The sequence below is a fragment of the Arvicanthis niloticus genome, unplaced genomic scaffold (genome assembly GCF_011762505.2).
Source record: "Arvicanthis niloticus isolate mArvNil1 unplaced genomic scaffold, mArvNil1.pat.X pat_scaffold_70_arrow_ctg1, whole genome shotgun sequence".
Taxonomy (NCBI): domain Eukaryota; kingdom Metazoa; phylum Chordata; class Mammalia; order Rodentia; family Muridae; genus Arvicanthis; species Arvicanthis niloticus.
In genome coordinates this window covers 302,588-313,438 of record NW_023046322.1, presented here as the reverse complement: position 1 = coordinate 313,438, position 10,851 = coordinate 302,588, and the positions used below count along the sequence as shown (strand labels likewise).

Sequence of the window (10,851 nt, the reverse complement as noted above, 5' to 3'; positions counted from 1 at the left end):
TGTGAGTTGCTTTTTGGGTACTGGGAGCTTTTGAGCTAATATCCACTTATCAGTGAGTGCATATTATGTCTATCCTTTTGTGACTGGGTTACCTCACCATGCAGTTTTGTTTTGTTTTTTTTTTTTGTTTTTTTTTTTTTCCACTATTGCTCTGTGGTACAGCTTGAGGCTAGGGATGGTGATTCCCCCAGAAGTTCTTTTATTGTTGAGAATAGTTTTGGCTATCCTGGTTTTTTTGTTATTCCAAATGAATTTGCAAATTTATCTTTTCATCTCTATGAAGAATAGAGTTGGAATTTTTTATTGGATATTTTATTTACGTTTCAGATGCCATCCCCTTTCCCCGATTCCCCTCCCTAGAAAACCCCTATCCCATGCACCCTTTTCCTTTTTGTTATTATATATTTTTTTAAAATGTTAATCAAAGGCTTTATAAGTTTGGTAATGCTCAATCAGAAGTGTAACCCAATACCCAATCGAGATATATCAACTATCTTTGACTGGTGGAAACATGTGAGCATCTGCCTCCATGTCCCCCCCCTTTCTCTCTCTCATCACCTAGCTTCTCCTCTCTTTCTTCTCCTCCTCTCCTTACTCCTCTTCCTCTCACCTTAGCTCCTCCTACATATCACCCTTCCTGTTAAAATAAAAGTTTTCTCTAAAAATACAATTAGAGCATAATTATACCAATTTGTACCAGTGAGGTGCAAGATAGTCCTAATACCCAGTCCATCATTGTGTTGACAAACCAGAACCTCTGTCATCTCTCCTAACTAAAACACTTAGTCCTGAACCTGGCTTTTTTCTTGGCTGTAGAATGAATGCCAACCCCAAACCATCCTTGAGTTGGAATTTTGATGGTGATTGTATTGAATCTGTAGATTGCTTTTGGCAAGATGGCCATTTTTACTATATTAATCCAGCCAATCCATGAGCATGGGAGATCTTTCCATCTTCTGAGAACTTCAATTTCTTTCTTCAGAGCCTTCATTTCCATTAAATTAGAAAACATCTCTAATTTCTTTTTTTTTTATTTCTTCCTTGACCAAATTATCATTGAGTAGAGCATTGTTCAGTTTCCTTGTGTATGTGGGCTTTCCATCATGCAGGGGACTGTCATATGTAGGGAAGAAAATAGAGGTGTGTGTTTTACAGGGTGAATTTAAAGCCTCTTACTGTAGGGAAATGTTGATTTCCCTTGATTGGTTGGCTCTGTCTTCAGAGCTAGGAGTGACTATGGGTGTCAAGTTTCTGGGAAGTTTTCTGATCCTTTGGAATCATTGCTGATTAGTTATTTTGAGCTTAGGCTTGATTTAGACTGGGTGGTGGGCAGCTTCTGGCAGGTCCTGATTGGCTAAACATGGGGGTGGTTTTTCCTGAAATTGACTTGTTTCAGACATTTCTAGTTCTGAGAAATAGAAAGTCAGAATGTTTAGTTTAGCTGCTTTAAATGCTTGGGACAAAATTGATGAGTCAGGAAAAAGGTCTGTGATATTTACTAAAATTATACATAGCCACCAAAATAACCTTTACTGATTTTGCAAACATTGACTTTAGCTGTAAATAGAATAGTATTAGATCCAGGAGTCAAAAAATAGTGATTAAATCTTTGGCTTTTGAAAATGCTAATTCAGAATGCAAAAGTGGGATTAGATATTTAAAGGCAAGATCAACACCAGTAAAAGAATGGATTAGAGATACAGCTGATGTTGGATCTCATGTTTATGAAGCTAATTTGATAAAAATCATTTTAAAATGTATTACAAAAAGTCAAAATGACAGATGTTTTAATTGTGGTAAGCAAGGTCATTTGAACATGGATTGTAGGCAAGGCATTCCTAGAAACAATGATTTTGTTGTTGTTTTGTTTGTTTTCCTAGAAATATCCCAAAGAAAAGACCTCAGCCTTCTGGAATATGCAGAAGGTGGAGCAAAGACTGGCATTGGACTACTAAATTCAAATCAACAAAGGATAGGGATGATAACCCTTTGCCAACAGATAATGCTCTAGAAGGCCTCTGATGTTTGATTCAAAATCATTCCTCCATTTAGACATGTACCTATTGGTTTAGGATTGCTAATTTTGAGGTAAATCTCTATGACCCAAAATCAACTTGGGAAGGATAGGTTTTATTTGTCTTATAATTCCAGATTATAATCCATCATTGGAGGAATTTAGGACAGGAATTCAAAGAGATATGGAACCTAGAGGCAGAAGCTGATGAAGTGGCCATGGAGGGATGGTGCTTACTGACTTGCTTCTACATGGCTCATTCTATCTACTTTTCTATAGAACCCAGGCTCACCAGTCCTACCACCAATGATGCAATGGGCCCTCTCACGTTGATCACTAATTGAGAAAATGCCTTATAGCTGGATCTCATAAAGGCATTTCCTCAACTGAGGCACCTTTCTTTCTGATGACTCTAGCTTGATTCAAGTTGACAGGAAACTAGACAGTATCATTTTTTACATAGATCACTTGGCTTTTTCATATTCAATTTTCTGAGATACACAAACACACACATACTCACACACACACACTATATATATATATATCAAACTCCAGAGCCATCTCTTAATTGAAGTAGAACAGCACAAAACAATAGTTGAATGACACTCATAATTAGAAGATACCTGAATCCCTGTGAACTGAATACAATAAGATGAGAAAAGAGAGTGCTTAGAAAATGGAAAAATTTGAGCTCTAGAAATTGAAGATAGTGTAGGAGAGAGCTGAGATAGGCACCAGCCTGGGGAAAAATGTGTGCAGCATGTGTGAATGCTGAGGGGCTCTAATTTGCTTTCCCCCATCCTCCTAGGTTCACTTCCCAGCTTCTACTTTGAAATGAACTTACAGATACATCAAGTAACTGAAAAAAACCAGGACACTTTATACAGTGTCTGTGCGTGCGTGTGTGTGTGTGTGTGTGTGTGTGTGTGTATGTTTGTGTGTGTGTGTGTGTTTGTAGTGGCCTGGGCAGGAGAAGAACAAACAAAATCAAACAGGGCTTGGAGTAGAGAAGGGAATAATAGGAAATAGGGAATACCTTACCATTTCCCTGATCACATGTAGCATTTGCAAAAGTCCCTAATAATATTAGGATCTAGAGTGTCAATAGGTGACCCTTTGGAATGATTATTTAAGGAGTATTGTGTTCAAATTATATTGCAAAAGTGAACACATGTAGGATCACTCAGGTCATGGGCAAGCTGAAGAACCTGGAGATTTTCTAAAAGACATCCCTAGAAGGAGTGAGACAGCATGGACAACACATTTCCTGTGGATGAAAGAAGGGGCTGGAGGAAGATTGGGTTGTACTCCATAGTCATGGGAGACTCCAGGACACAGGTTAGACTGGAGGAAGACACAAGATTTTCAGTGTGATTTCACCTTATTCAGTGGGAGTTAGGGGCTTAGCCTGGCTAATCCCAAGGAGAGACTGGGGGCATCTGGCACCAGGGTTTTTGTGGAGTCCAGAAGACAAGGATGAAAAAAAAAAACAATCTTTAGGAGTGTGATGTCATTCACAAGAAAGGGTCAGAGAAGCACAGGGAGTCACAAAACTCATAAGGACCTAGGAAGATGGAGGATGACAGGCAACTCTGAAAGAAAGGCAGGAGAGGTCAAGAAGGTGTGCAATAGCCATATTGTGCCTAAGGAAACTGCAGCATTGCAGCTCCAAAGTGAAGGTGGACAGGGTCTGGTGAAGAGGGCCAGCCAGGAAGGTCTTGGTTTATGTTGGGAACTGGATCAGTGAAGAGAAGGGAAGAGGGACTAGGGGTAGTCCTGCAATGAAGGATCACTGAGAGAGCAGAATATGTCTGTGACAAGGTGGCCTCCCTGCAATTCTCATGGCCTGCCCTTGTTGAACTCTGGTCCAGCATGGAATATCCCCCTGAACAGGAGGCTTGTAACAGCTACAAAGTAGAAAGAGGGGTTGGGGGATCCTGAATGGAAGGGGTGGCAAGTGAGGTGACTTTTATTGACTGCTTCTATTTGACTAGGAGTTATGTCTGTTTAATTGACTATCTTGCCATGATTTGGCCTTGAGATGTGAAACCTATTAATAAAGCTATCAAGTTGTTTTAGATTTTACAATGTGGTGAAGCAATCGTTTTAAAAGTGTGTCCATGTGAGTCACTAGATTTTCTGTGGCTGTTATTAACATTTCACATTTTATTTCTAATTAGGTTAATTTGTATATTCTGTCTGCACTTTTATTAGTTTGGGACAGGATTTCTTTGAGCTTGTTAATTTTTATCAAAGAACCAACTGTTATTTCATTCATTCTTTGTATGGAAATTTTAAATTCCTCATTTTCAGAATTCCCTCAGTGCTTATTTTGTTTATGGATTCTATTTCCATTTTCAGGCCTTAAACTTTTTTTATTCATTTTCTTCCACTGTTTTGTTTTCCTGGTTTTGTTTAATTGATTTCTTTCTTTCCTCACACTATTTGTCTGTGTTTTCATAGACCTGTTTAACGATTTCTTCATTCTCACCTTAATGACCTCTATTATCTTCATAGAGATTGTTTTAAGGTCCTTTCTTGTGTTTCAGTCATGTTAGAATATTTAGGGACAGCTTTTCGTTTTGTAAATCTGGACTCTAGGGTAGACATAATGCCCTGGATGTTATCAGTTCTATTGTTTAGGCTAGCATCTAAGATTCCTGCATTGCACTGATTAAAGATTTAGATTTTAGTTTCTACATTTGTGTGTGTTGGGTAGCAGTTCTGTTCCTTGTTTTTGGTTTCCTCTCTGGATTTTTGAAGAGTGTAATTGCTGTATGTTGTCTTAGTTACAGTTTTATGGCTGGGAAGAGACATGACCAAAGCAACACTTATACAAACATTTAGCTGGAGCTGCTTTGCCATTTTGGAGGATTAGTCCATTATCTCCATGGTGGGAAGCATGTCATCATGCAAGCAAGCTTGGTGCTGGAAGGCACTCTAGCCTAAAGCCAGGTGACCCAAGCTGCCCATGGCTGCTGCTTTATGGGACTGGAACATGCTGCCTTTGTTCTATTACACGTTCACTGCCTAGGCTTGGCTGGCTTAGAAATTGTTCGGTAAACTGACATTGAACTCAGAGATCTGTATGTCTCTGTTTCCTGAATGCTGGGATTAAGGGTCTGTACTACTAGTCCTGGACATAAACCTCTCTTTACATTTTTACAAGAGGTTTACAAATTCTGAATTGCAGTTTATTCCAGATATTGTCAAGTTGACAACTGAGAACAGCCATTACTGCTGTTAGGCAGGAACTTTCCTTTGGACCTAATAATTTTGGCCACTGTGGTTCAATGTTTCTGGGTATTGGGAGCTGACATTAAGGAATGGGAATGTTAGAATTCTGAAGGGGTTCACAAGAGGGAGGACATTATACCAGAATCTGCTCATTTTGTCTGCTTGGGATTCGGGGAGAGTGAACGTAGGTTACACACAATGTTTGCTATAGAGTTGAGGATTAGGCTGGTAGGTGTGGTTCTACCAGAGCTGAAGGAGAGGGGAAAATCTACAGGCAGCTTCCATGCTTCCCTGTCAGGATTGGTCAGTGAATTTTCAGTGAGTGCATGCTGGAGTTAGGGGCTAGAATACAGCAAGGAGTTAGGGGAAGGGAGGTTAAAAAGGAATGGTCTGTGGGACTCAGAGGAGATGTAGGCAGGCAGAAAGGAAGGCTACAACTGGTGGTATCATATAGCTCTACAGATGACACCAGGGGGAATGATGAATTCTTCAGTCTCCTTGTTTCCCAGCCCTTTTCTTTTGGGGTGTTCTTAGTGAATTCCTGCAAGCTGAAATGATGGAATGAATTAGGTGTAGGAAGATTGGGGGAGAAGTTCTCTGTGATCCACTGGGGTTGGTGCTGCAGTGCTGAAAATGAGAATGGGGAAATAGTAAGTGGAGGGGAGTAAGAGAGAAAGGTGTGGATCTGCATTTAGGCTTCTGTTACCATACAACGAGAAGCACTTGTTTCAGTGGGTGTGCAAGCCTGGCTTGGGGGCCAAGACAGAGCAAAGTTTCAGAAGAGTGGTGTTAGAAGGGGAAAAACTATGTGATCTACAGGACATGTGAAGAATGGGCAATGAAGGCTCCCACAGGTAGTGTGCTACAAAGGTGAGGTTTTGATTGTGTGATTGGGTCTGCAAGAACTGAAGGGAGATAAGATCTGTCAACAGTCTACCTGGTGTCCTGGCAGCATGGTGTGGAGTAATGGTTCTCATCCTGTTGGTTCCTATCCTCTTTGGCAGCCTAATGACCCTTTCATAGGCATTAAATACAAGATATCTTCTATATCAGGTATTTACAGCAGGATTCCTAATCGTAGCAACATTACAGTTATAAAGTAGCCACAGAGTAATTTAATGATTTGTTGACCACAACATGGAGAACTGTATTATGGGGGCACAGCATTAGGGAGTTATCAAACCACTGGCCTAAGGAGTATGAATCTGTAAAGAATAAATCCCTACTAATATCAAAATACCTTAAAGATTTTTCATGCCTTGACCCACAAACACTTCTCTCCCAGAAGGTGTAGACTCCACTTTGGCATATTCTTCTCAGTTGTCATAAGAGCATGAGGCTGGAGTTCTCATTTCCAACATTTAATTCCAAGAAGAAAACTCAAGGGTTTCTAATACTGGAAGGATAGTGAGGGGTCTGCACAAACACCCACAGCTGAACTTGGCTGATTAGACTACTCTGAACATAAGCATCCCTGGAAACCAGACTGATTTTATTCATTATATTTTATTCATTATATTTTATTAGGATCAGGTTTTGTCTACAGAGCTGTTTGTGGTTATGTAGACCAGAGAAGGGCCTCGGATCCTCTGGATCACTAGTTACAGGTGGTTAAAAACTCTCCTGTGTGTGCAAAGTCTTTGAACAAGGAACTTTTCTGACCATAACCATCTCTGGAATCCATAGACTGATTCCAAAAGTTTTATTCATATGCTATTTTACTAGGTTAATATAGGACCCTAAAAGGCAGCCTGCTTTCTGGTTGAGCTAGGTTTGAAACCCCAGTGACCCAGCAGGTGACCCCGCACAGTTCCCTGCAAGGGATGGTAGGCATTTGTCACATCCCCATACTACAGTCTCCTGACATGGTGCCACAGCTCTCGATAGATTTTTGTCCTTTGGTCATGTAGGGCAACACACCTATAGAGGGCATGACTACAAGCCAAGGAGCCTCAAGGCAGATCTTCATATTAATGAGGTACCTAAAGTATATATGGATCTAGTCAATTAAGCATTCCTTCCCAGACCCTTTCTGCAAAAAGTATTTAACCATAGGCTTGCCCTGAGAAAACTGGGGTATGGTTTATCATTTACTTTCCACCATGACAATAAACATCTTAAAATCATGGGCCATTTCTCTTTCATTGAGGATCCACTGTGGGGAGCAGTGGAGCAGGCCTTCATCTATAGAGCTTCCTTCAAAATCTCCCACAGAAGACCTCTCTGCTTTCCTAGCCACAGAAACCACCAACCCAAGCAAGCCAAGCAAACCAAGCAAGCCAAGCAAGCCAAGCAAGCCAAGCAAGCCAAGCAAGCCAAGCAAGCCAAGCAAGCTGCCGAAACCAATCCATGAACTTGTAATCCCCATGGCACAAAGCTGGAGCATCTCTCCTTTTCTCTCCCCTTTGTCCCAATGTCAATCCAGACCTTGGCCCCCACTTTGTTCTTGGAACTTCCACAGCTCCCATAGCCCAACTTGGGTGCCCAAGAGACTGAGAACCAGACAAGCTAGCTCTGGCTCCCCTCAGATTTCAAACTGCACTTCTCACCCCCCAGAGTGGGGTCCTGAGGCTTTCCATAGCCCCATGCCAGCAGGACGCCAGCATGGAGAGAGTGCAGTCAAACTTTCCAAGCCTCTGTGTCCCCAAGTGGCCTAGGCTCTCAGCAGGGCAGACTCAGGACACACTTTAATCCAACAACTGGTCTGAGACACATACTACAACCCAATAGTTAAGGTTTCGTGAACAGAATTTTTTTTTTTTGTGGTCATGGAGAGCAGAGAAGGGACTCAGATCCTCTGAATCACCAGTTACAGGTAAGTTCCTACAAACTGAGTCTTAAAAAGAAAGTCTTCATTGTCTTTTCTTTCTCTGGTGAATAAACATTCATGATCAATATCTTCTTTGCTCTAGGCCCTGGTCATCTGTTCTGTTCAGTTCAATGCATACAGGTTTCTCCAAAGAAACTCAGTTGGACTGTGTTTAGAGCCAGCTCCTAAATTGAATCCCAGCTTTCAAGTCATCAGACAAAAACCAAACAAGACCATCAACAGGGTAGATGTCAGGTAGAGTGTCCTAGACTGCTGTGCTACCCTTCCAAAATCTGCCATTTTAATATATTACAGCTGTTTTCAATCTGAGCCACCATGCTGCCTTTTCCCAGATTCAGTGTAAATGCTCCAGCAATAGTGTACTCTAACCAGAAGTCTTTGGTCATAACACCGACTGTTGCTGTTGGAAGAAAAGTGTTGGTCATATCTGTCTAGCCCCTAAAATCATTTTAGGCATTTGAGTGAGGGCTTCAAGAAAATACTGTGCAGCGGTGGTGGCGCATGCCTTTAATCCCAGCACTTGGGAGGCAGAGGCAGGAGGATTTCTGAGTTCGAGGCCAGCCTGGTCTACAGAGTGAGTTCCAGGACAGACAGAACTACACAGAGAAACACTGTCTTGAAAAAAAAAAAAAAAAAAAAAAAACAAAAAAAAAAAAAAAAAAATAAAAAAAGAAAAAAAAAAGAAAGAAAATACGGTGCAGAAGCCAGGAGCAGAAGCCAGGATACTGTGCAGAAACCAGGGAGTGGAATGCTTCAGCCACCAAGAGGGGGTGTGACTCCACCATTGATTTCCACCCTGAGGTCTCAGAGACCTCAGAAGCATGAACTGAAATGAAATCCAGGGCCTGCGCCTTCAGCTCCTCTCTGCTATAGAGGTCAGCCAGGATGAGAGTGTGTGCAGCATTCTCCACAGAGAGGTTCCTGCAGAGGGCATCCTCACACATCACCATCAAGCCCTCCAGGCCATACTTGTCAGCAGCTGCCAGCACACCAGTGGCCATGAAGTGGCTATGGAGGTGTGGTGCCTTCCCAGTGTAGATAAAGTCCATCATCTCCTTGAAGACTTGGCGATCCAGGTCATGGATCTCAATGTGATTTGTTAGGCTTTCATTCATTTCATGTTCAAACATGGCTCTGAAAACTGGAGAGCGAGCTGCTAGGATGGCCTTGTGAGCCCTGAATTCATGGCCAGCCACCAACAGGCAACAGTCTGTGAAGAGAGATTTCTCCCACAACTCCCTTAGGTCATCTGCCAGTGTGTGCCAAGGATCCATGATTGCAGGTGTCATGTTCTTTCCAGGCATGCAAAAGAAGTCTCCTACTATGCCCACCTTGCAGCAGAGGGTGAGCTGGTCTTCAGGGAGAAGCCAATGCTGATGGGAGAGGAGGAGATCTTGGAGAATGAACCTTTTGAATCCTTATTCTTGGTTTTGCAGAAAGCTAGTGATTTTTGTGCTCTTTGTTCTTTGATATTTCTCTCCTTGGGAATTTATGATCCAGAACTCGAACTTTACCCAAACTGGTCTCTCTGGACAGCTGAGCAACACCAAGTAAACTGACAGGTAGTCTTTGCTTTCTTCATCAACCCTGTTTGCATGAACTCTTAAACACCATGCCACTTCATCATTGGCCTTTAATGAGAACACTTGGCTTGAAATTTTTCTCCGAATTCCACTAATGCAAAATGAAAAGTTGCTAATGGTACACAGAATTTCTTAACAGTGATGTGTGGAGCCCCAGCTCTTGGCTTCCAGGTCCCCTGTCATTTCTGTTGGAGGTCGTTTGGTGGTTAAAGTTGATCTAAAGTTGATCTAAAAAGAAGAACTAGAAGTTATTTATTCTTTATTCTGGTGGATTCAATTATAGATACATTTTAGATTTTAGTTTCAATTTGTCCTAAGTTCGTTCTCTCTCTCTCTCTCTCTCTCTCTCTCTCTCTCTCTCTCTCTTTCTCTCTCTCTCTCTCTCTCTCCTCCCTTATCATCCCTAATTAACTCTCTTCCGATGCTCTAAATAAACTGTTCTATACTAAACCTATCATATGGCTGGTACCTCAGGGGGATGGGATGCCTCAGCATGGGCCTACCAGATAACCAATCCCACCATCACCATAGCTTGTGCTATCAAACAGATCCTCAATTACTTTTTATAATACACATTGGTGTTGTGACTCAGATTTAACAACTTGCAGGTTCCCAGGTTAACATCTCCCATTGCCACATGAACTTTCCAATCAACAGTTTGCACATTAGAACTACTACCCATTCAAAACATATTAAGTTGGTAAGCTCCTTCTTAGACAGTGGTCAGTGTAAACATTCCCTGGTCCAAGGTAGGGTTGTTGAGCTAGCAGCCACCTTGTGGTGTTCTTGTGGATGAAGACATTCACAGTCTTTATGACTGGCCTCTCCGCTGTATCCTTATTTTAGGACATTTTCCCTTTAGTTGAGATTTCCTCTCTCCTCTGTGTAATTTCCTTTTATCACTGTTGTGAAACCTCAGGCCTGGATAAACCATTCTCTTCACTGCCCACTCAGATACTGGCCTGAGCTCAGACCTCAATTCAATGTTTGATGTATTGGTGATCTGACCTTCTGTTGGTTAGTTATTAACTTATCCTCAGGATGCTGGTAGAGGTAATTAATAACTGCACTCTCACCCAGAAAGCATATGTCTTCCCAGCCACTTCCAGGTTTCATACTGGGATGCCTCCCACTCTCGAAGGCTTAAAACTTCACAAGCTAAATTTGGCCACAATATCCACGAAGCA

At 41.7% G+C, this 10,851-nt stretch overlaps 1 pseudogene; it reads right to left on the bottom strand.

The window, feature by feature from the left end:
* Positions 1 to 8,338: 8,338 nt before the first annotated feature.
* LOC117702331 (TD and POZ domain-containing protein 2-like) lies at positions 8,339 to 9,847 on the bottom strand (annotated as a pseudogene).
* Between the last annotated feature and the right edge of the window lie 1,004 nt (positions 9,848 to 10,851).